This window comes from Pseudophryne corroboree, chromosome 7 (genome assembly GCF_028390025.1).
Source record: "Pseudophryne corroboree isolate aPseCor3 chromosome 7, aPseCor3.hap2, whole genome shotgun sequence".
NCBI lineage: Eukaryota > Metazoa > Chordata > Amphibia > Anura > Myobatrachidae > Pseudophryne > Pseudophryne corroboree.
Window position 1 is genome coordinate 91,305,782 of NC_086450.1, and position 14,170 is coordinate 91,319,951.

Genomic DNA, 14,170 nt, shown 5'->3' on the forward strand with positions numbered 1-14,170 from the left:
ACCAACATAGTTGTCAAGGCCTCAGTTATCCGCTTTGCAGCAGGATGACTGCTGTGATATTTCATCTTCCTCGCAAAGGACTGTTGGACAGTCAATTGCTTACTGGAAGTAGTACAAGTGGGCTTACGACTTCCCCTCTGGGATGACGATCGACTCCCAGCAGCAACAACAGCAGCGCCAGCAGCAATAGGCATTACACTCAAGGATGCATCGGAGGAATCCCAGGCAGGAGAGGACTCGTCAGAATTGCCAGTGACATGGCCTGCAGGACTATTGGCATTCCTGGGTAAGGAGGAAATTGACACTGAGGGAGTTGGTGGGGTGGTTTGCGTGAGCTTGGTTACAAGAGGAAGGGATTTACTGGTCAGTGGACTGCTTCCGCTGTCACCCAAAGTTTTTGAACTTGTCACTGACTTATTATGAATGCGCTGCAGGTGACGTATAAGGGAGGATGTTCCGAGGTGGTTAACGTCCTTACCCCTACTTATTACAGCTTGACAAAGGCAACACACGGCTTGACACCTGTTGTCCGCATTTCTGTTGAAATACTTCCACACCGAAGAGCTGATTTTTTTGGTATTTTCACCAGGCATGTCAATGGCCATATTCCTCCCACGGACAACAGGTGTCTCCCCGGGTGCCTGACTTAAACAAACCACCTCACCATCAGAATCCTCCTGGTCAATTTCCTCCCCAGCGCCAGCAACACCCATATCCTCCTCATCCTGGTGTACTTCAACACTGACATCTTCAATCTGACTATCAGGAACTGGACTGCGGGTGCTCCTTCCAGCACTTGCAGGGGGCGTGCAAATGGTGGAAGGCGCATGCTCTTCACGTCCAGTGTTGGGAAGGTCAGGCATCGCAACCGACACAATTGGACTCTCCTTGTGGATTTGGGATTTCGAAGAACGCACAGTTCTTTGCGGTGCTTTTGCCAGCTTGAGTCTTTTAATTTTTCTAGCGAGAGGCTGAGTGCTTCCATCCTCATGTGAAGCTGAACCACTAGCCATGAACATAGGCCAGGGCCTCAGCCGTTCCTTGCCACTCCGTGTGGTAAATGGCATATTGGCAAGTTTACGCTTCTCCTCCGACAATTTTATTTTAGGTTTTGGAGTCCTTTTTTTACTGATATTTGGTGTTTTGGATTTTACATGCTCTGTACTATGACATTGGGCATCGGCCTTGGCAGACGACGTTGCTGGCATTTCATCGTCTCGGCCATGACTAGTGGCAGCAGCTTCAGCACGAGGTGGAAGTGGATCTTGATCTTTCCCTAATTTTGGAACCTCAACATTTTTGTTCTCCATATTTTAATAGGCACAACTAAAAGGCACCTCAGGTAAACAATGGAGATGGATGGATACTAGTATACTTATGGATGGACTGCCGAGTGCCGACACAGAGGTAGCTACAGCCGTGGACTACCGTACTGTGTCTGCTGCTAATATAGACTGGATGATAATGAGATGAAATCAATATATATGTATATATAATATCACTAGTACTGCAGCCGGACAGGTATATATTATATATTTATTATGTAATGACTGATGACGGACCTGCTGGACACTGTCAGCTCAGCAGCACCGCAGACTGCTACAGTAAGCTACTATAGTAGTATGTATAAAGAAGAAAGAAAAAAACAACAACCACGGGTAGGTGGTATACAATTATGGATGGACTGCCGAGTGCCGACACAGAGGTAGCTACAGCCGTGGACTAACGTACTGTGTCTGCTGATAATATAGACTGGATGATAATGAGATGAAATCAATATATATGTATATATAATATCACTAGTACTGCAGCCGGACAGGTATATATTATATATTTATTATGTAATGACTGATGACGGACCTGCTGGACACTGTCAGCTCAGCAGCACCGCAGACTGCTACAGTAAGCTACTATAGTAGTATGTATAAAGAAGAAAGAAAAAAAAAACAACCACGGGTAGGTGGTATACAATTATGGATGGACTGCCGAGTGCCGACACAGAGGTAGCTACAGCCGTGGACTAACGTACTGTGTCTGCTGATAATATAGACTGGATGATAATGAGATGAAATCAATATATATGTATATATAATATCACTAGTACTGCAGCCGGACAGGTATATATTATATATTTATTATGTAATGACTGATGACGGACCTGCTGGACACTGTCAGCTCAGCAGCACCGCAGACTGCTACAGTAAGCTACTATAGTAGTATGTATAAAGAAGAAAGAAAAAAAAAACAACCACGGGTAGGTGGTATACAATTATGGATGGACTGCCGAGTGCCGACACAGAGGTAGCTACAGCCGTGGACTAACGTACTGTGTCTGCTGATAATATAGACTGGATGATAATGAGATGAAATCAATATATATGTATATATAATATCACTAGTACTGCAGCCGGACAGGTATATATTATATATTTATTATGTAATGACTGATGACGGACCTGCTGGACACTGTCAGCTCAGCAGCACCGCAGACTGCTACAGTAAGCTACTATAGTAGTATGTATAAAGAAGAAAGAAAAAAAAAACAACCACGGGTAGGTGGTATACAATTATGGATGGACTGCCGAGTGCCGACACAGAGGTAGCTACAGCCGTGGACTAACGTACTGTGTCTGCTGATAATATAGACTGGATGATAATGAGATGAAATCAATATATATGTATATATAATATCACTAGTACTGCAGCCGGACAGGTATATATTATATATTTATTATGTAATGACTGATGACGGACCTGCTGGACACTGTCAGCTCAGCAGCACCGCAGACTGCTACAGTAAGCTACTATAGTAGTATGTATAAAGAAGAAAGAAAAAAAAAACAACCACGGGTAGGTGGTATACAATTATGGATGGACTGCCGAGTGCCGACACAGAGTTAGCTACAGCCGTGGACTAACGTACTGTGTCTGCTGATAATATAGACTGGATGATAATGAGATGAAATCAATATATATGTATATATAATATCACTAGTACTGCAGCCGGACAGGTATATATTATATATTTATTATGTAATGACTGATGACGGACCTGCTGGACACTGTCAGCTCAGCAGCACCGCAGACTGCTACAGTAAGCTACTATAGTAGTATGTATAAAGAAGAAAGAAAAAAAAAACAACCACGGGTAGGTGGTATACAATTATGGATGGACTGCCGAGTGCCGACACAGAGGTAGCTACAGCCGTGGACTAACGTACTGTGTCTGCTGATAATATAGACTGGATGATAATGAGATGAAATCAATATATATGTATATATAATATCACTAGTACTGCAGCCGGACAGGTATATATTATATATTTATTATGTAATGACTGATGACGGACCTGCTGGACACTGTCAGCTCAGCAGCACCGCAGACTGCTACAGTAAGCTACTATAGTAGTATGTATAAAGAAGAAAGAAAAAAAAAACAACCACGGGTAGGTGGTATACAATTATGGATGGACTGCCGAGTGCCGACACAGAGGTAGCTACAGCCGTGGACTAACGTACTGTGTCTGCTGCTAATATAGACTGGATGATAATGAGATGAAATCAATATATATGTATATATAATATCACTAGTACTGCAGCCGGACAGGTATATATTATATATTTATTATGTAATGACTGATGACGGACCTGCTGGACACTGTCAGCTCAGCAGCACCGCAGACTGCTACAGTAAGCTACTATAGTAGTATGTATAAAGAAGAAAGAAAAAAAAAAAAAACACGGGTAGGTGCTAGGTGGTATACAATATTATATATATATTATATACAATTATATATATATATATATATATATATATATATATATATATTAAACTCATAAACTGGTGGTGATTATTAAACTGGTGGTCAGGTCACTGGTCACACTATCAGCAACTTGCAAGTAGTACTCCTGAGTCCTAAGCAGACAATCACAATATATATTATACTGGTGGTCAGTGTGGTCACAAACAATGGCAGTGTGGCTGGCACTCTGGCAGCAAAAGTGTGCACTGTACGTTATATGTACTCCTGAGTCCCGAGTCCTGCTCTCAGACTCTAACTGCTCCCCACTGTCAGTGTCTCCCCCACAAGTCAGATAATACAGTCACACTATCTCTCTCTATCACTTCAGCAAGTACTAGTAGTAGTAGTACTCCTCCTAATGCTCCCCAAAATTACTACTGTGTCTCTCTCTGTCTCACTCTCTTCTCGAATCTCTATAAACGGAGAGGACGCCAGCCACGTCCTCTCCCTATGAATCTCAATGCACGTGTGAAAAATGGCGGCGACGCGCGGCTCCTTATATAGAATCCGAGTCTCGCGATAGAATCCGAGCCTCGCGAGAATCCGACAGCGTGATGATGACGTTCGGGCGCGCTCGGGTTAACCGAGCAAGGCGGGAAGATCCGAGTCGCTCGGACCCGTGTAAAAAAACATGAAGTTCGGGCGGGTTCGGATTCCGAGGAACCGAACCCGCTCATCTCTAATAAATACGCCCCAAACCGGCCGCACCTCGTGGGTTTAGCTAGTGGAGAGGTGAGAGGAAGGTGTGTTAGAAGTTGGTGAGTTGTTTGGAGTTTTTGGCGGTTTGGATGAGGTTCTTTGCGATTGTTGAGTGCTGTACTGTGTGTGTAAGTAGTCTTGTCATACTTGTTGTGTAGTTATTTAAAAGTCTGTCTAGTTTTTTGTCTTTGTTTTTTATTTAACGTCTATTGTCATTGTTTGTGAGTGTGTGTGTGTGTGTGTGTGTGTGTGTGTGTGTGTGTTTGGTGTGTGGTGGTAGTGGAGGAGTGTGTTTACTGTTTTTTTTTCTCAATGTTATTTGTTGTTTGTCCTGATTATGTCCCAGTCAGAGGTGAGTGTGGTGGAGGAGGTGAGTGAGAGGGAGGAGGTGAGTGAGGTGGAGGAGGTGAGTGAGAGGGAGGAGGTTAGTGAGGCAGAGGAGGAGGGTGAGGTTGCTGCTGCGGCCTCCAGTGAGAGTGAGAGTGATGCTGATGGCACTCCGCAGCCACGCACCACTACGAAGACAGGCAGAAATGTAAAATTTAGTTACGCAGAAAATGTGGCATTGGTGAATGAGTTAATGCGTCATCATCGGCACCTGTTTGGCCGTCAGGCCTCCAAGGTGACATCTCGCAGAAAGGCTGTGCTGTGGGGTCAAGTAGTTTCGGCAGTGAACTGCGAGGGTGTGGTGAGGCGGACTGAGGACACTTGCTGAAAGCGATTTTATGACATAAAGCGCAGGGTAAAGGCAAAGATGGCCAAGGAGGCAAAGTCAGCCCGACAAACTGGGGGTGGCCCTCCTTTCATTGCCACATATGCTGAGTGGGAGGAGCCCGTGCGTTGCATTATTCCACACAAAGTTGTCCGTGCCACTCATGTCAGAGATTCTGATTGGCCCAGGCAGGATGGTGAGTATTGTTTTGTTTCTTCTTATCAGTGTAATTGTTTAAAAAATGTGTTTTAATGTGGGCAAAACCGTTTTTAGTGTTTGGCATATTTGTTGCATTGAGGATGTGTTGTTTTAATGTGTTTGTGTGTGAGGGATATGTATTATGACATATGAAATGGTTTTTTTTTGTTTTGTTTTTGGATTTTCGCCATCATTTACGTTATGTAAAAGGAAAGATTATGTGTGCCATATGGGGCTCAGACCATACTGTAATTTTTGCAATTTGTATGTTCCCAGTTTGATAGTTTAATGTTTAAACCTATTAATATTGGCTTACGTTGTCTGGTACAAATTGTTGAAGTAGTGATGTGTGTAAAACGTTGTGTTCCTAGTTGTAACCATTACCTTTATCTATTTATGTTGAATGTGCTTAGCATGGTTTTTTTTTTTCAGTATCAGATGGTATATTTGCTGCAGCTGATTTTTGTCAGTTCTACTGTATGTATAAGTTGTAAGCATATGTGGTATTTGAATATAGCATTTGTTATGTAGTGTTTTACTGCACATTCCTTGTTTGTGGCAAACATCTATGTTGTAGTAAGCATAGGTTTTTTTTGGTAAAGTAAGCAGGTGTGGTCATGTTGTTGTATTTTTAGATGTATATTATATCTGTACTTGTTGACGACAATATATGGCGGACTATTTTTAATATCAATTTTCAAAACACAGGTATGGTTTTGAATTTCCTAATGGCTACATGGCTAATGTTGATTATCATGTTGTAATTGTTTTGGCAAAAATACATACCATAATGCTAAATATTTTTAAGTGTCACAAAGAAGAGCAGGCCGTAGGAGCAGGACAAATGTTGCACAGGAGGATGCTGCTGCTACTACAGGTAAAGTATCCTTTATGGGGTTTTTTTGCCAAAATATATTTTTGAAAATACACTAATCTATTGCGTTTTTCCATAGTCCCATCCAGGCCACACCTTAGTCCGCAAATGCGCACAGGACAACCAACATTCAGCCGCAAACACGTGGCGTTGAAAAGACTACGCCCAGATCTCCCGAGGGCCACATCTGCATCTCCCCCTCACAGACGCATCTCTACTGTGTCCTCAAGGCCACCATCAGATTTACTAGCACCTTCCCCACCACGGGAAGCAGAATCCCCTCATCTGGCTGGTGAGTCCATAAAATAACACATCTGAACACTTACAAACACAGTGTACTTCTGATAATTATGTCAACGAAACAAACACACAGTAATGCAGCGTCAGTATAATTTTTTTTTCTAATAAAACAAACATTAATATAAAGGGCTGAACACCTCCTCACTAAAGCAACCAAACTACATGAGTGCACACTTGAGGTATACAGTAATATAATGCTTATTAAAGTGCACACCATAATCTGCTGGGCAAGCTTCAGCACATGAGTATCATTGCTTATTGGGTTTTAATCTTATTTTCTCTGACGTCCTAAGTGGATGCTGGGACTCCGTAAGGACCATGGGGAATAGTGGCTCCGCAGGAGACTGGGCACAACTAAAGAAAGCTTTAGGACTACCTGGTGTGCACTGGCTCCTCCCACTATGACCCTCCTCCAGACCTCAGTTAGAATCTTGTGCCCGGCTGAGCTGGATGCACACTAGGGGCTCTCCTGAGCTCCTAGAAAGAAAGTATACTTTAGGTTTTTTATTTTACAGTGAGATCTGCTGGCAACAGACTCACTGCAGCGAGGGACTAAGGGGAGAAGAAGCGAACCTACCTAACTGGTGGTAGTTTGGGCTTCTTAGGCTACTGGACACCATTAGCTCCAGAGGGATCGACCGCAGGACCCGACCTTGGTGTTCGTTCCCGGAGCCGCGCCGCCGGCCCCCTTACAGTGCCAGAAGCAAGAAGTGTTCCGGAAAATCGGCGGCAGAAGACTTCAGTCTTCAACAAGGTAGCGCACAGCACGGCAGCTGTGCGCCATTGCTCCTCATGCACACCTCACACTCCGGTCACTGATGGGCGCAGGGCGCTGGGGGGGGGGGGGCGCCCTGAGGGCAATATAAACACCTTGGCTGGCAAATCATCACAATATATAGTTCCAGGGCTATATATGTGATAAATTACCCCTGCCAGAATCCATGAAAAAAGCGAGAGAAAAGTCCGCAGAAAAAGGGGCGGGGCTATCTCCCTCAGCACACTGGCGCCATTTTTTCTTCACAGTGCAGCTGGAAGACAGCTCCCCAGGCTCTCCCCTGTAGTTTTCAGGCTCAAAGGGTTCAAAAGAGAGGGGGGGCACCAAATTTAGGCGCAATATGTGTATACAAGCAGCTATTGGGGGAAAAATCACTCAGTTATAGTGTTAATCCCTGCATTTAATAGCGCTCTGGTGTGTGCTGGCATACTCTCTCTCTGTCTCCCCAAAGGACTTTGTGGGGTCCTGTCCTCAGTCAGAGCATTCCCTGTGTGTGTGCGGTGTGTCGGTACGGCTGTGTCGACATGTTGGATGAGGAAGGTTACGTGGAGGCGGAGCAGAGGCCGATAAATGGGATGTCGCCCCCTGTGGGGCCGACACCAGTGTGGATGGATAGGTGGAAGGTATTAACCGACAATGTCAACTCCTTACATAAAAGGCTGGATGACGTAACAGATGTGGGACAGCCGGCTTCTCAGCCCGCGCCTGCCCAGGCGTCTCAAAGGCCATCAGGGGCTCAAAAAACGCCCGTTACCTCAGATGGCAGACACAGATGTCGACACGGAGTCTGACTCCAGTGTCGACGAGGTTGAGACATATACACAATCCACTAGGAACATCCGTTGCATGATCTCGGCAATGAAAAATGTGTTACACATTTCTGACATTAACCCAAGTACCACATAAAAGGGGTTTTATGTTTGGGGAGAAAAAGCAGCCAGTGTTTTGTTCCCCCATCAGATGAGTGAATGAAGTGTGTAAAGAAGCGTGGGTTCCCCCGATAAGAAACTGGTAATTTCTAAAAAGTTACTGCTGGCGTACCCTTTCCCGCCAGAGGATAGGTCACGTTGGGAGATATCCCCTAGGGTGGATAAGGCGCTCACACGTTTGTCAAAAAAGGTGGCACTGCCGTCTTAGGATACGGCCACTTTGAAGGAGCCTGCTGATAAAAAGCAGGAGGCTATCCTGAAGTCTGTATATACACACTCAGGTACTATACTGAGACCTGTGATTGCCTCAGCATGAATAGTGCTGCTGCAGCGTGGTCTGATACCCTGTCAGATAAAATACCCTAGACAGGGATAATATTTTGCTAACATAGAGCATTTTAAAGACGTCGTCTTATATATGAGGGATGCACAGAGGGATATTTGCCGGCTGGCATCCAGAATTAATGCAATGTCCATTCTGCCAGGAGGGTATTAGAGACCCGGCAGTGGACAGGTGATGCTGACTTTAAAAGGCTCATGGAAATTCTGCCTTATAAGGGTGAGGAATTGTTTGGAAATGGTCTCTGGGACCTCGTATCCACAGCAACAGCTGGGAAGAAAAAATGTACCTCAGGTTTCCTCACAGCCTAAGAAAGCACCGTATTTTCAGGTACAGTCCTTTCGGCTTCAGAAAAGCAAGCGGGTCTAAGGCGCTTCCTTTCTGCACAGAGACAAGGGAAGAAGGAAATAACTGCACCAGACAGCCAGTTCCCAGGATCAAAAATCTTCCCCCGCTTCCTCTGAGTCCACCGCATGATGCTGGGGCTCCACAGGTGGAGACAGGTGCGGTGGGGGCGCGTCTCGGGAACTTCAGGGACCAGTGGGCTTGCCCACAGGTGGATCCCTAGGTTCTGCAAGTAGTATCACAGGGATACAAGCTGGAGTTCGAGGCGACTCCCCCTCGCCGTTTCCTCACATCAGCCTTGCCTGCTGCCCTCGGAGAAAGGGAGGTAGTACTGGCGGCAATTCACAAGCTGTACTTCCAGCAGGTGAAATCAAGGTACCCCTCCTTCAACAAGGCCGGGGTTACTATTCCAAAATGTTTGTGGTACCGAAACCAGACGGTTCGGTGAGACCCATTCTAAAATTGAAATCCTTGAACACTTATATACGAAGGTTCAAGTTCAAAATGGAATCGCTCAGGGCGATTATTGCAAGCCTGGAGAATTTCATGGTATCACTGGACATCAAGGATGCTTACCTGCATGTCCCTATTTACCCTCCTCACCAGGATTGTCATTACCAATTCCAGACGTTGCCGTTGGTCTGTCCCCGGCACCGAGGGTATTTACCAATAATTATCCCGTACTTGGACGATCTCCTTATAAAGGCGAGGTCCAGGGAGCAGTTGTTCGTCGGAGTAGCACTATCTCGGGAAGTGCTACAACAGCACGGCTGGATTCTGAATATTCCAAAGTCGCAGCTGGTTCCTACGACGCGTCTACTGTTCCTGGGTATGGTTCTGGACACAGAACAAGAAAAAAGGGTTTCTCCCGGAGGAGAAGTCCAAGGAGTTGTCGTCTCTAGACAGAGACCTCCTAATACAAATACAGGTGTCGGTGCATCAATGCACGCGAGCCCTGGGAAAGATGGTAGCTTCTTACGAAGAAATTCCATTCACCAAGTCCCATGCAAGGATCTTCCAGTGGGATCTGTTGGACAAGTGGTCCGGGTCGCATCTTCAGATGCATCGGCGGATAACCCTGTCTCCTAGGGCCAGGGTGTCGCTGTTGTGGTGGCTGCAGAGTGCTCATCTTCTAGAGGGCCGCAGATTCGGCATACAGGACTGGGTCCTGGTGACCACGGATGCCAGCCTTCGAGGCTGGGGGGCAGTCACACAGGGAAGAAACTTCCAAGGACTATGGACAAGTCAGGAGACTTCCCTACACAAAAATATTTTGGAACTAAGGGCCATTTACAATGCCCTAGGTCAGGCTAGACCCCTGCTTCAACACCGGCCGGTGCTGATCCAGTCAGACAACATCACGGCGGTCGCTCATGTAAACCAACAGGGCGGCACAAGAAGCAGGATGGCGATGGCAGAAGCCACAAGGATTCTCCGATGGGCGGAAAATCATGTGTTAGCACTGTCAGCAGTGTTCATTCCCGGAGTGGATAACTGGGAAGCAGACTGTCTCAACAAACACGACCTCCACCCGGGAGAGTGGGGACTTCATCCAGAAGTCTTCCAAATGATTGTACACCGTTGGGAAAGGCCACAGGTGGACATGATGGCGTCCCGCCTCAACAAAAAGCTAAAAAGATATTGCGCCAGGTCAAGGGACCCTCAGGCGATAGCTGTGGACGCTCTGGTAACACCGTGGGGGTACCAGTCGGTGTATGTGTTCCCTTCTCTGCCTCTCATACCCAGGGTAATGAGAATAATAAGAAGGAGAGGAGTAAGAACTATAATCATTGTTCCGGATTGGCCAAGAAGAGCTTGGTACCCAGAACTCCAAGAAATGATCTCAGAGGACCCATGGCCTCTGCCGCTCAGACAGGACCTGCTGCAGCAGGGGGCCTGTTTGTTCCAAGACGTACCGCGGCTGCGTTTGACGGCATGGCGGTTGAACGCCGGATCCTGAAGGAAAAGGGCATTCCGGAGGAAGTTATTCCTACGCTAATTAAGGCTAGGAAAGAAGTGAACGCAAACCATTATCACCGCATATGGCGGAAATATGTTGCGTGCTGTGAGGCCAGGAAGGCCCCAACGGAGGAATTTCAGCTAGGTCGATTTCTGCACTTCCTACAGTCAGGGGTGACTATGGGCCTAAAATTGGGTTCCATTAAGGTCCAGATTTCGGCTCTATTGATTTTCTTCAAAAATAGAACTGACTTCACTGCCTGAAGTTCAGACGTTTGTTAAGGGAGTGCTGCATAGTCAGCCCCCGTTTGTGCCTCCAGGGGCACCGTGGGATCTCAACGCGGTGTTGGATTTCCTGAAGTCGCATTGGGTTGAGCCACTTAAATCCGTTGAGCTAAAATACCTCACGTGGAAAGTGGTCATGCTGTTGGCCTTGGCGTCGGCCAGGCGTGTATCAGAATTAGCGGCTTTATCATTCAAAAGCCCTTATCTAATTTTTTTATATGGATAGGGCGGAATTGAGGACTCGTTCCCAATTCCTTCTTAAGGTGGTATCAGTTTTTCATGTGAACCAACCTATTGTGGTGCCTGCGTCTACTTGGGACTTGGAGGATTCCAAGTTACTGGACGTGGTCAGGGCCCTGAAAAAATATATGTTTCCAGGACGGCTGGAGTCAGGAAAACTGACTCGCTATTTATCCTGTATGCACCCAACAAGCTGGGTGCTCCTGCTTCTAAGCAGACAATTGCTCGCTGGATCTGTAGCACGATTCAACTTGCACATTCTGCGGCTGGACTGCCGCACCCTAAATCTGTAAAAGCCCATTCCACGAGGAAAGTGGGCTCTTCTTGGGCGGCTGCCCGAGGGGTCTCGGCTTTACAAATTTGCAGAGCTGTTACTTGGTCGGGTTCAAACACTTTTGCAAGAGTCTACAAGTTTGATACCCTGGCTGAGGAGGACCTAGAGTTTGCTCATTCGGTGCTGCAGAGTCATCCGCACTCTCCCGCCCGTTTGGGAGCTTTGGTATAATCCCCATGGTCCTTACGGAGTCCCAGCATCCACTTAGGACTTCAGAGAAAATAAGATTTTACTCACCGGTAAATCTATTTCTCGTAGTCCGTAGTGGATGCTGGGCGCCCATCCAAAGTGCGGATTGTCTGCAATACTTGTATATAGTTATTGCCTAACTAAAGGGTTATTGTTGAGCCATCTGTTGAGAGGCTCAGTTACATTTCATACTGTTAACTGGGTATAGTATCACGAGTTATACGGTGTGATTGGTGTGGCTGGTATGAGTCTTACCCGGGATTCAAAATCCTTCCTTATTGTGTCAGCTCTTCCGGGCACAGTATCCTAACTGAGGTCTGGAGGAGGGTCATAGTGGGAGGAGCCAGTGCACACCAGGTAGTCCTAAAGCTTTCTTTAGTTGTGCCCAGTCTCCTGCGGAGCCGCTATTCCCCATGGTCCTTACGGAGTCCCAGCATCCACTACGGACTACGAGAAATAGATTTACCAGTGAGTAAAATCTTATTATTAATATTTTCCTTGATTTCTATGGCGGCACAAGAGATCCGCAGCGCCCATAACACAGTACATAATTAAATCTGCAAACCTTGAAAAGCACAGTTATACTACAGAACAAAATAGGACAGGTTTAGAAAAGCCGGTGTTAGGTGTCATCAAAGGGAGTATTGAGTATAAGATAGTGAAAATAATTAAAGAAAAGGAACATGAGGAAAGAAGTCTCTGCTCCTGCGACCTTACAAAAAAGAAAATAATGTTGGTCTACTATGCCATTCATGTTGTGTTTTCTGCCTCATCTTACTTCAACAGGGTTTGTACATGATTGTTTTTGTGTCTATTCCTGATTGTCTAATGTTTTTAAATCAAGCAAAACCACGAACCTAAAACAAAATAGGGACTTCCGTTAAGAAAAATATTTGCTGTGGCTTTTGTTACAAACATACGTGTGTTATTTTTTTGACAAACAGAATAATAAATGCAATGCTATATGATAGAAGTATAAAATACATGTTGCATATTACTACAATGTTGTATTCTTATACCACACACAGATGATGACAGCATGCCCACGGACCAGCAGACACTGCAAACTGATGCCACGTTTGTTCTGGATCTCCGCCCATTACAGACAACGCAACCTAGCACGGTACCTGTGGCCCCGCCTTCACAACAAACAAGTCCGCAACCAATAATGAGCCCAAGTACACCACTGGCTCAAACTGAAGAGCAGACATTTTGGGCCAACTGGGCAAACCACCAGAGGCTCAATTCAGAGTGTCTTCAAAGATAAAATCAGCTGCTGGCAAGTCTGCCACATTACATGCCACGCATAAGTCGAAATCTCAGCAGAGAACATTTGGAAACCAGTCGTGTGGCGACTTGTCTGGAGCAAATGCGGGCAGAAAACAGCACCATGATGACCACTTTACAGCGAATTCTGGATGAACAAATGAGGCAACACCAAAACTACCTGCATCTCCTTGAAAGGAACAATAGCCTTACAGAAAGTCTGGGTAGAATTATAGACAATAACACGGCCTCCAATAACCAATTAAATGCTAAACTCAATAACTTAAGCCACAACGTAAGTGTTTTACACTCCCAACAAGCGAGCACTAGCTCAGGAACTACAACCCCAATAAATACCCCAGTGACCTCCCCAATAAGGCGGTCAAGCAGATCAAGAGCTCATGTACCTGGCCCCACCTCTGAAGCCTCCAAGGCTACACGAAAAAAATAAAGCCAGCCTCTGCAGATGGCAGATGCATAAGTGGGGTTAACACTGTCTGTTGACGTTTGCAATGTACACACTTTCACACTTTAATAAACATATTTGTGGTTTAAACATAAAAATGTTGTAGAGAATCGATATTTCTACCATTTCTGAGGGTGAGATGTTAATCTTGTACTTATTGACCTATTAAAGTATCACAATTATATGTGTAATTTTTGGTGAGGGTGCAACACATGTAAACATGCTTTTCAAAAGCAGGTCTATTTTTTCGTCATATTTTTTTACGATTCTATCTTGAACACGAACGTAATGGACCTTTCACGGTGAAAAATACAAATACGAATTCTTGGTAAATGACCGAGTTCTAACAGATAACAGGCGTATTTGACCGATGGTGTATTCATTCGTATTTTTTTTCTTTTACTTAAAAAAAAAACCCGAATACCCTCATCACTGCCGAGATTTGTGTTTAGTAAA

General features: G+C 45.4%; 1 long non-coding RNA gene across 1 annotated transcript; it reads left to right on the plus strand.

The window, feature by feature from the left end:
- The first annotated feature begins 6,218 nt into the window (after window positions 1-6,218).
- LOC134943418 (uncharacterized) lies at window positions 6,219-13,782 on the plus strand. Its single transcript, XR_010181520.1, has 3 exons — window positions 6,219-6,289; window positions 6,366-6,578; window positions 13,011-13,782. It is a non-coding gene; the product is annotated as an uncharacterized LOC134943418 (long non-coding RNA).
- Window positions 13,783-14,170: the final 388 nt, after the last annotated feature.